This window comes from Etheostoma cragini, chromosome 14, assembly GCF_013103735.1.
Source record: "Etheostoma cragini isolate CJK2018 chromosome 14, CSU_Ecrag_1.0, whole genome shotgun sequence".
Classification (NCBI taxonomy): Eukaryota; Metazoa; Chordata; class Actinopteri; order Perciformes; family Percidae; genus Etheostoma; species Etheostoma cragini.
Genome location: NC_048420.1, coordinates 9,467,084 through 9,476,098, shown reverse-complemented (window position 1 = coordinate 9,476,098; position 9,015 = coordinate 9,467,084). Strand labels below are relative to the sequence as shown.

The following is a 9,015-nucleotide window of genomic DNA, read 5'->3' as shown; positions in this document are numbered from 1 at the left end:
GTGCGGTATTACATTCCGTTTATCGCACCGTTGTGACGAAAAGGGAGCTGAGCCAGAAGGCAAAGCTCTCGATCTACCAGGCAATTTTCGTTCCTACCCTCGCCTATGGTCATGAAGGCTGGGTCATGACCGAAAGAACGAGATCCAGGGTACAAGCGGCCGAAATGGGTTTCCTAGGGAGGGTGGCTGGCGTCTCCCTTAGAGATAGGGTGAGAAGCTCAGTCATCCGAGAGGAGCTCGGAGTAGAGCCGCTGCTCCTTCGCGTCGAAAGGAGCCAGTTGAGGTGGTTCGGGCATCTGGTAAGGATGCCTCCTGGGCGCCTCCCTAGGGAGGTGTTCCAGGCACGTCCAGCTGGGAAGAGGCCTCGGGGAAGACCCAGGACTAGGTGGCGAGATTATATCTCCAGCCTGGCCTGGGAACGCCTCGGGATCCCCCAGTCGGAGCTGGTTGATGTGGCTCGGGAAAGGGAAGTTTGGGGTCCCCTGCTGGAGCTGCTGCCCCCGCGACCCGATACCGGATAAGCGGTCGAAGATGGATGGATGGATGGTCATGAAACTGTAGACAGACAATATATGCTGACTGTTAGGTTGGTTATCTAGTGCTAACAACAGATCAAAATGAAATATCTCAAATGTATTGACACAATTTTTAACATTCATTAGTTGCAGAAGAGAAATTCTTCTGACTTTTACGATCTATTACCTAGCACCACCACAAGGTTCACATGTGTGGTTTTTAGAAGGATTCCAAAGGAAATTCTGGTGAAGACATTGATGTTTCCCCCAATATGAATTCTAACAACTTTGGTGATAACTTTGGTTATCTAGCACCATCACCTGATGAAATGAGTCCAATACTTGGGTTTATGACCAAATGCTTGCAGAATGCATTAGTCGTTGGTAGACAGAGTCTTCTCACAGAATCGGTTGCTTCGAGTTGAAATCAATAAATGTATCAAACACTCCGTTACAGACTGGACTGTCTCTGCCTTGTGGTGTTTTTAGGAATCTTGCTGTGCCGTTAACATCTCTGCATGTATGGTTGTACTGGTGAAGGCAGCAGCATGGGTGTTGGCCCAGGCAAAATATTCCACTCTGCAGAACAATGAAGTATCTCATCTCTATACTGAATTAAGGAACGTAATCACAGTGGATGAACACCAGTAGTCTTCCATTCAGTAATCAGACAAGGCGAGCTAGAAGTTACATGGATTTCAAAATTAGATTTTTCATAAGTACATGCACTAAGCACCCTTGCGGTTTAATCCTTATAACTAAATCATGAACATAATTAAATTATGAAAGTAAAGGAGGCGCGGCTCTGGTGCTGACTCCGAGTTTTTTGTGGATTATATGTGACTGAATGGACTTTACATTTTCATATAAAAAGGAGACAAACTCAGGTGTGTTGCTGTGTCTGTGTGTCTTTTTTACCCACACCTGAAGGCAGAAGACTTCACGATAAAACTCATGGCGTCCTCCTATACATGTGAGTGTCTGCTGTTGCTTAAACCTCCAGTAACACTAGACTTGCAAGGAGATATACTGGATAACTACTCTGAACTGAAAGGACCCAAAAGACCTTAGTGAGCAAAGCCCAAAACAAAGAAAAGAGGACTAAGGATCAGGTGGAGTGAGAGAAAGAATAAGGAGACATGGCTTAACCCTTCAGTAATTACTTTCTCAAACGTCCAATCCTCAAGGGGGTGGTTAGAATTTTGGACATAAGGCCTTATTTCCAAGTTAAACAATGTGTTTTTTATCAATGGAGACAGTTTTCAACAGCTTTCCTCCAATCCTTCCAGTTGCAGAGTTTTCTGGTGCTAGCCTGCCATTAAAATCAGTCTTACCCACTCCACAGTGCACCAAAGGCAAATAAATTATAACGCCAGACCATCGATGAAAATGTCTGTTGATAGAATAATGTTAGACATAAAACTACCCTGCAATACACATCTTGCCGTTATGACTATGTACTGTTTCTAATGTTCTGTCTCTTTTGTATTCTTGTATTCTTGGTAAAATCGAAGAAAATGTTCACATCTGTGGACAATAAAGTTCTTGCAAATCGTAAATCTTGTTACAGCCTGATCATATACAACAGAGCAGTCTAGTTTTGTGGTGGTTTGACCGGAAATCTGACAGAAAACTGTAAATCAAAAGCTCCACCCCAGGTATTTCAAGCTGCTTGCTGTTTGCCCCTTGCATCAAAGCCAACGTCAGTATTGTTATTTACATGCAAGAGGAACAGCTGGGGGCTGTTGCACAAAAGTAGAATGAAGAAATCCAGGATAAGTGAAAAAGCGCAGCATGACTTAGTGTAATCTGCTCATCGCGGCTTGATCGGTTGCACAGATTGCCGAGTCAGGATGAAAAGGTGAAGATATGTCAAGTCAGGTGTAGATAGCTGGGATAAATGCATGTTCATGCCTTTCTTAAGCAGGTATCAATCCCAGGTTTACTGATGCAGAAATGGAGAAGACACATTGTTCATACTGTGAATAGAATGAGCAGCAGCTTCTTGTGGAAGTATGACAATGTGAAACACATTTAAAAAAAGAAAAGAAACATGGCCGCTGTGATGAAACAGCGATTGCAGACGATCGTGGACCGACTGAATGTGTATGCAGCCTAAAATTATACATTTGCTGACCACTGTTCTGCATCCGTCAGGATCATACCATTTGAGGATTAGGCTACTAATCATTTGCACAAATTCACTGTTGTACTCGTTGCCTTTAAAGTAAGCAGAAGATAATGTTACTCAGGAAATTCATCATGAAGATCAATCTTTTACATCGCTAGAACACGATGCATACATATCTATTTAACTCTATTTAACTCTGTTTCTCCCTCTGTCTCTCATGGGCTAAAATATAGTCATTACCTTCCACTGCTTGATTTTAATGCAAGTATTTTTTAAATGACAAGTGACTCAATAAATGGTTTCAGTTAATAGCAATAGTTCATATATGTGTATTTTAAGATATATCATTCAGTCGGTCTGCTATTATCTGCCACGCTTTTTCTCACCGTTTTTTTTTTTTTGATTGTAGAGAACAAGTTTCTTTCCCTACATATTATATGCTCTGCTCCCTCATATAAATGGACCTAGAAAAGAGACACTGAAGAAACTGGACTCTAAAATCTAGCAATTATTAAGATAAATAAGTGATATATTTCATGCACACTGTAAACAGATTACATTCATCCGTTATTTCCCCCCAGCAAAATGTAAGGTGTCCTTTCCCTGTTGTTCCATGAATATAATACAGTAGGTTGAACTAGATAGTTACTGGCCCCGTGAACTAAGACTATAATTTTGGAGGATTGTACAATTAGGATATGTTTTAAAAAATGTACAATCCTCCCAAATTATAGTCACTAACCAATACACAAAAAATGAATCAAGTAAAGCGTTTTAAGATGTATTGGTCCACTATAGAATCACACATGCAGCACTTCATTTAAAAACACATTTGACAACTTTATCAGCCATCTGAACAACTGCCGTGACATATTCATCAAACTTCTAACAACGTGAACATCAGTCGTCATACAGCAATGTAACAGTAACATGAATAACTGTTAAAAAAATAGTCTTGATGTTTAAATATTAACAGTATTTAACTGAACATTAATATGCACCTCTTTGAATGCAGGCTGATAGGGTAAATCTACTGCTGAGTGAACAGAAAAGGGTCCAGGATTAACAAATCCTAGCTGTTAGCCTGGTCGGGACCGAGCCAGCTGTAAGGAATAAATCCCCATGGTAACTTAGGTGCCTCTGCCTTTGTGCAACTAACTGAGCCTGGCTTCCACAGGAAGAAAGGTGGTGCTTTTAAAATGAACACTGATCTAACGGGAGAAGTCAAGAGTGCCCATTTCTCCAGCCAGCATCTGTGTTTGCAATCCCATTTCCTCCAGGGGGTCCAAACACTGAGGAGATGACTATTGATGTGACCACAGTGGACTGCATTTTCTTCCTCTTAAGTCTACCTCACCTCTACCTTTATTTTCTCCCTTCCTCTTGCTGAATCCTCGAAAAGAAAGCATAGAGATCGAAAATATGTCAGTGATTGGAGAGCAAAAGACATTACTCTTTTGTATGAGGCATGAACAAATCCAATAGACATCATGGAAGAACCCAAGTCGCACTTCTTTAAGAAAAATGTTTCAAAATGCCTTTCATTCATCTGGCATGTAGGCAACAACTTTAACACGTTTTGGCATCCTGACTTCTGCAAGTTTGTAACTTCCAGCCTTGATCAGGAACTAAATTCCTGAATGAGGTTGGATGACGAAATGCCTTAAAGAAGTGTGTTTGAAAAAAAAAAAAAAATCTTATTCTATTTAGAAAGTACCAGATATGAAGGCATTTTAAAATATTTCCTTTAGAAATGTGGATTGGCTTCTTTCTTGATGTCCATTGCACTTAGAAAGAACCTTTTAAGAAAAGCCATTAGGGTTGATAATGTTCTGTCAGGGCCTGTCAGAATGAACGCCATGATAACGAGGGAAATCAGGAAGCGATGCAGCAGTAACGTTGTAAAGTGCTCCGTGATAACTTTCAGGGGATCACCAAACCCGCCATCCGCCGTCTGGCTCGTCGCGGCGGAGTGAAGCACATCTCCAGTCTGATCTACAAGGAGGCCCGGTGTGCTGAAGGTGTTCCTGAAGAACGTGATCCGCGATGCCTTCACTTACACCGAGGACGCCGAGAAGTAGACAGCGAACCGTATGGATGTGGTGTATTTCTTAAAAAGGTTTTTGGAGGTTACACCTGATCCTGAATCACAAATATAAGAGCCACATACTTCATCTAAAGCGAGATTTTCCCTTCCGAGTAAGAGATTTATTACTTACTTTTGAACTATTGTCTCTATTGACCACGTTTTATTTCCGGGATTTCTCCAGTGCTGCCGGAAATTCCGCTGGCTGTTGTTCTTTTTTGGCCGGATGTTCGTCATCTTCCTCTTTCTTTGTATTTTGGTGTTCTAACCTCCGGTGGAAATCTGAGGAATACGGTTAACTGCTCCTCAGATCTCTGCAGGGTTACTTCTGACAGCTAGCTAGACTATCTGTGGAATCAGAGTTCTAAAACAACTTTAGAATATACATGTTCCACCAAACGAGTTCCTTCTCAAGGCTGTTTTTGCAGAGGCACCGTTGCTCCGTCCGACGTCTAGCACCGCCCAAGACGATTGTGATTGGTTCAAAGAAATGCCAATAATCCAGACAACATTTTCCTTCCATCCCAGAATGCTGTGGGGACTAGACAGACAAGGCAAAGCAAGACTTTGAATTTTAACTAAATCAATGACCATTCAAAAGAAGCTAGATGAGCTAGATTTGCCATTATATCGCAAGTTAACTAGGACTCTCAGGCGATTAATCACGATTAAATATTTTTGATTCAATTCACAGCCCTAGATCTAGCTCATAGACCAACCAGACAAAGCCATCTGCCTAAGTGGCTTTTTCCATGATTAGAGAGCATCATGGTTATTGTTGATGCTTATTTTGCCAAATCAATCCCCATCCAACACAGCCTTCTCTCTCTCTCTCACTGGTCTTTGGTATTTCCCTCCATCTGTCCCACTGACTATAATGCCACACATAAATCCAAGCTTTATGCTGCCTTCAGGTGTAACAACAACAGAAATGGGTTTTGTCCCTCATCTCTCGGAGCAGCAAACACACTTTAAGGCACTCCTGTTACCCACAATTACATCACTTTCAGGAGCACAAATATGTCAGTGTTGCTGTTGACTGGTCATGTTGTACAGTATTCCCCCTGTAAGCCGACACACTCTAATATTAACAGAATGGAACACACTGTGGCACATTAGACCCTCTGTCCAGTTGACCATACAGAAGACTGAGTGGCACACACACATTTGAACCCAAACCACTTTCTGTGTAAAACAAAGGTGAATTGAGCTTTGAAGTGGTGAAAAAAAATTGTTTCACCCACTTTCCAGTTGTTCTCAGCATTGCATGTTTTGGTACCTTTGAACACTTCTCTTTGAAGATTTTAATGGTGAGAAGGGTACAAAGCTAGAAGCAGTTGATTGGAATTGACAGATAAGGAGGTAGATAAAGAGTTATGGTGTTTCTGTGCTGTGATATAAACCCAACACGTTTTGCAGCCTCTCTACACCGGCCCCACCATCACTCACTGTATTGCAGTCAACAGGTTGATAGAAAGCAAATATAAAACAGGGGCACACCATTCACTCAGGTGTTTTAGATGTAGATTGTATGTTATTCTCCACACTGCAGCGGCTGCATGAGAGGAGACTATTATACTGTGGTTTTTATTCCCAATTTTACCTCACCATTTCTGTTTGCAACTTTATTGTAGACACACCCAAGCACGCTTACTACAGACACAGTAGAAGTGTAATACTAAAGCTACTATCTCTGTCACAAACATATCTGTTGTTGGATCAGTACACAGATTTTACTGAAGAGAGTGGGGCCTGTCCCCAAAGTTTAAAAGAAGAATCAATCTAGACTGTTTCGTTTTCTGTGTTTGATTTTTTTTTTTAAACCCAACCGATGTCTGGATCAAAAGAAGTATATTTTCAGGGTAACTGCATCCCTTCTGCTCTCTGTGTGTTGCTGTTGTCAAACTCGATTTGATCCATGAAACAACAAACTGGAGCCTCTAAGCAAAACTTTGGATTGTGCAACAAGGCAGGCCTGTTTGGTTCTTTCGGTGAATGATTATAAAGATTTACAAAGAACATGTTTACGGCATTTCCTCTCTAACTGGGATTATTCGGGACCAATGGGTGGGGTTGCTGTGGACGAAGTAGACAAGTAGATGTACCCATGTATCAGCTGATTTAAAGAGCAGTCTCATTTGATATTGTGTAAGGTGGTTTCTTTTGCAAATACAAATCTTCCACCTGAACAAGTTCCTTCCCGAAACTATTTTGCAGAGCCAGGTCACCCAAGACCATTGTGATTGGTTTAAAGAAATGCAAACATAGCAGTTACATTTTTCAAGTAGTCATGGCATTGCTCACCTGAAAATATTGACAATAGCCACTAAAACTGAAGGTTGTATATGTTATTTAAGTGGGTTCAAATGAAAATAAAGTTGGTCTGAAAACAAAGAAATTACTGCCAAAAATCTGAAAAGCTCCGTTTCCCAATTTGCACACACTGCTGAGACAGCCCCTAACTAGGAAAGTTCATTCGTTTTTCCTGTCTACTCGTCAAGGTGTCAGACTTTGCTGCTGAATCCTGAGGTGAAAATAATAACTGTTTATGTGCTAACCTTTATCATGCCCTGCACAGCAAATCTGGTGAAGACTGCTGAAAATGCATAAGGGATGAACAAATATACATTTATATAGTATATATATATATATATATATATATATATATTATATATGCCAACTTCACCACTTCTGTGACCGTAATTTAAATATCATGGCCCCTGTGAAGCAAACTGTGAAAAATAACGACATGCCTGATTCAATGTTCCATGGTTTTCCAGCGTCGCTTTTATTGCCAAAATGATTTGAGAGCAGATGCGGGCTTGGCAACGCAATCGTCAATTGAGCGGCAACGCCAAAAAGCTGCGTGTCGATCTTACCAAAAGGGCAAATCTAGAGCTACGCTTCGACATTAGAACCGGGAACAGCAGGGCAGCTATTGTGTAATCTGCAACCCACTGGTAAATGTATGCTTAATGATCTTGCAAAGAGATGATTATGTTTTCCTCTGCCAATCGTAACACCCTCAATGCTATTGTATTAGCCATCAATTCCCTGATTAGCCATCTACATCAAGTGAGAAATGTAATGCGTGGCACAGAAATAGCCCAGAACAACAAATTGATTCAAATGTGGTGAAAAAAGTGAGAGCGGTTTGGCAAAAGAGAGACGAGGCGCTGCGAAAAGTACTCTGAGCCCAGAAAGAAGCAAAGCAACCACAATTAGAATAGATTTCTTTTTGACTTATTGAAACCTGGGGAAGCAGAACATGTCCAACGCTGCAGCAGACGTGAGCTTTTCCACCTTCACAGACTTAGTTTCCTCGGCCTGACAGCTTCATGTCATTTCATCATTAAATTCTAAAAGTGTGCCAAAAAACGCAGATAAAACGATTGCTAAGAAGTAACATTATATAAACTGCATGAAAAGACACAATTGGTCAACTGGAAAGTCCTGGCCTAAAATACAAGACCAGCAGCCCTGTCCATACGTTAGGCCAGAAACCCAGTCCCACAACAGATCCAGCTCCGCCAACGTTTAGTGTGAAGGTAACAAGGCTGTAACTAATGTGTCTGGACGTTTCCCTCCTTCACCCCCCCCCCCCCCCCCCCCCCCCCCCCCCTCCATCTGCTCTGCCACTGAGGAAGAGGCTTCCAGAAAGCTCCCAGTTGTCAGACAGCATTGGAGATGGCACAGATCACTACATCACCTGTTTCAATACCGGCCCAAGTCCAATTGTAGGAATTGAATCAAAGTTCATGGTTTATCCCGCAGAGATTTCATAGCTATAAAAGAAACACCAATGCACCCAGAAGGTATATATTTAGAGACATATGCACGGTATCGCAGAAAGAACCTCCCCCATTTCAAACAAATACACCAGGGATGTTTTTAAAATGTCAAATCCTGTGGCAGGGGGAGCTGCCTGCTTTATGTTCCCTGCAATCTAAGGGCCCTTTCAAACCTATTTGGTAGACTTAGTGCGATTCAGGGCTATAGTTGCAACATTGTTCCATTTTTTTTTTGGTTGAGAAAGTTTCACAAATGCACCAAACACTGTAAACAAATGTCATACGGTCAAAACGGTCTGGGTCTACAGACAGAATGTGTCAGTAAACTGGGCGACACTTCTGGTCTCAAAAAAAAAAAGAGCAACACAAAATTTAAAATGTCATGGGTTTTCTGATTTTGCTTTGGTGTTTATAATATTTTAGAAACCATATGATGAGAGGGAGATGAGGAGATATGTCACACAGACGATGAACAATGTTTAGTCATAATCA

The 9,015-nt window shown here is 41.4% G+C and overlaps 1 long non-coding RNA gene across 1 annotated transcript in view; it reads right to left on the bottom strand.

Annotated features, from left to right (window-relative positions):
* Nucleotides 1–3,382, bottom strand: part of LOC117956267 — a 5,162-nt gene extending 1,780 nt beyond the window's left edge. Inside the window, exons 1-2 of the long non-coding RNA XR_004659217.1 lie at nt 3,285–3,382; nt 831–836 (exon numbers count right to left, since the gene is read on the bottom strand). This is a non-coding gene — a long non-coding RNA (uncharacterized LOC117956267). The remainder of the gene's footprint in view (nt 1–830; nt 837–3,284) is intronic.
* Between the last annotated feature and the right edge of the window lie 5,633 nt (nt 3,383–9,015).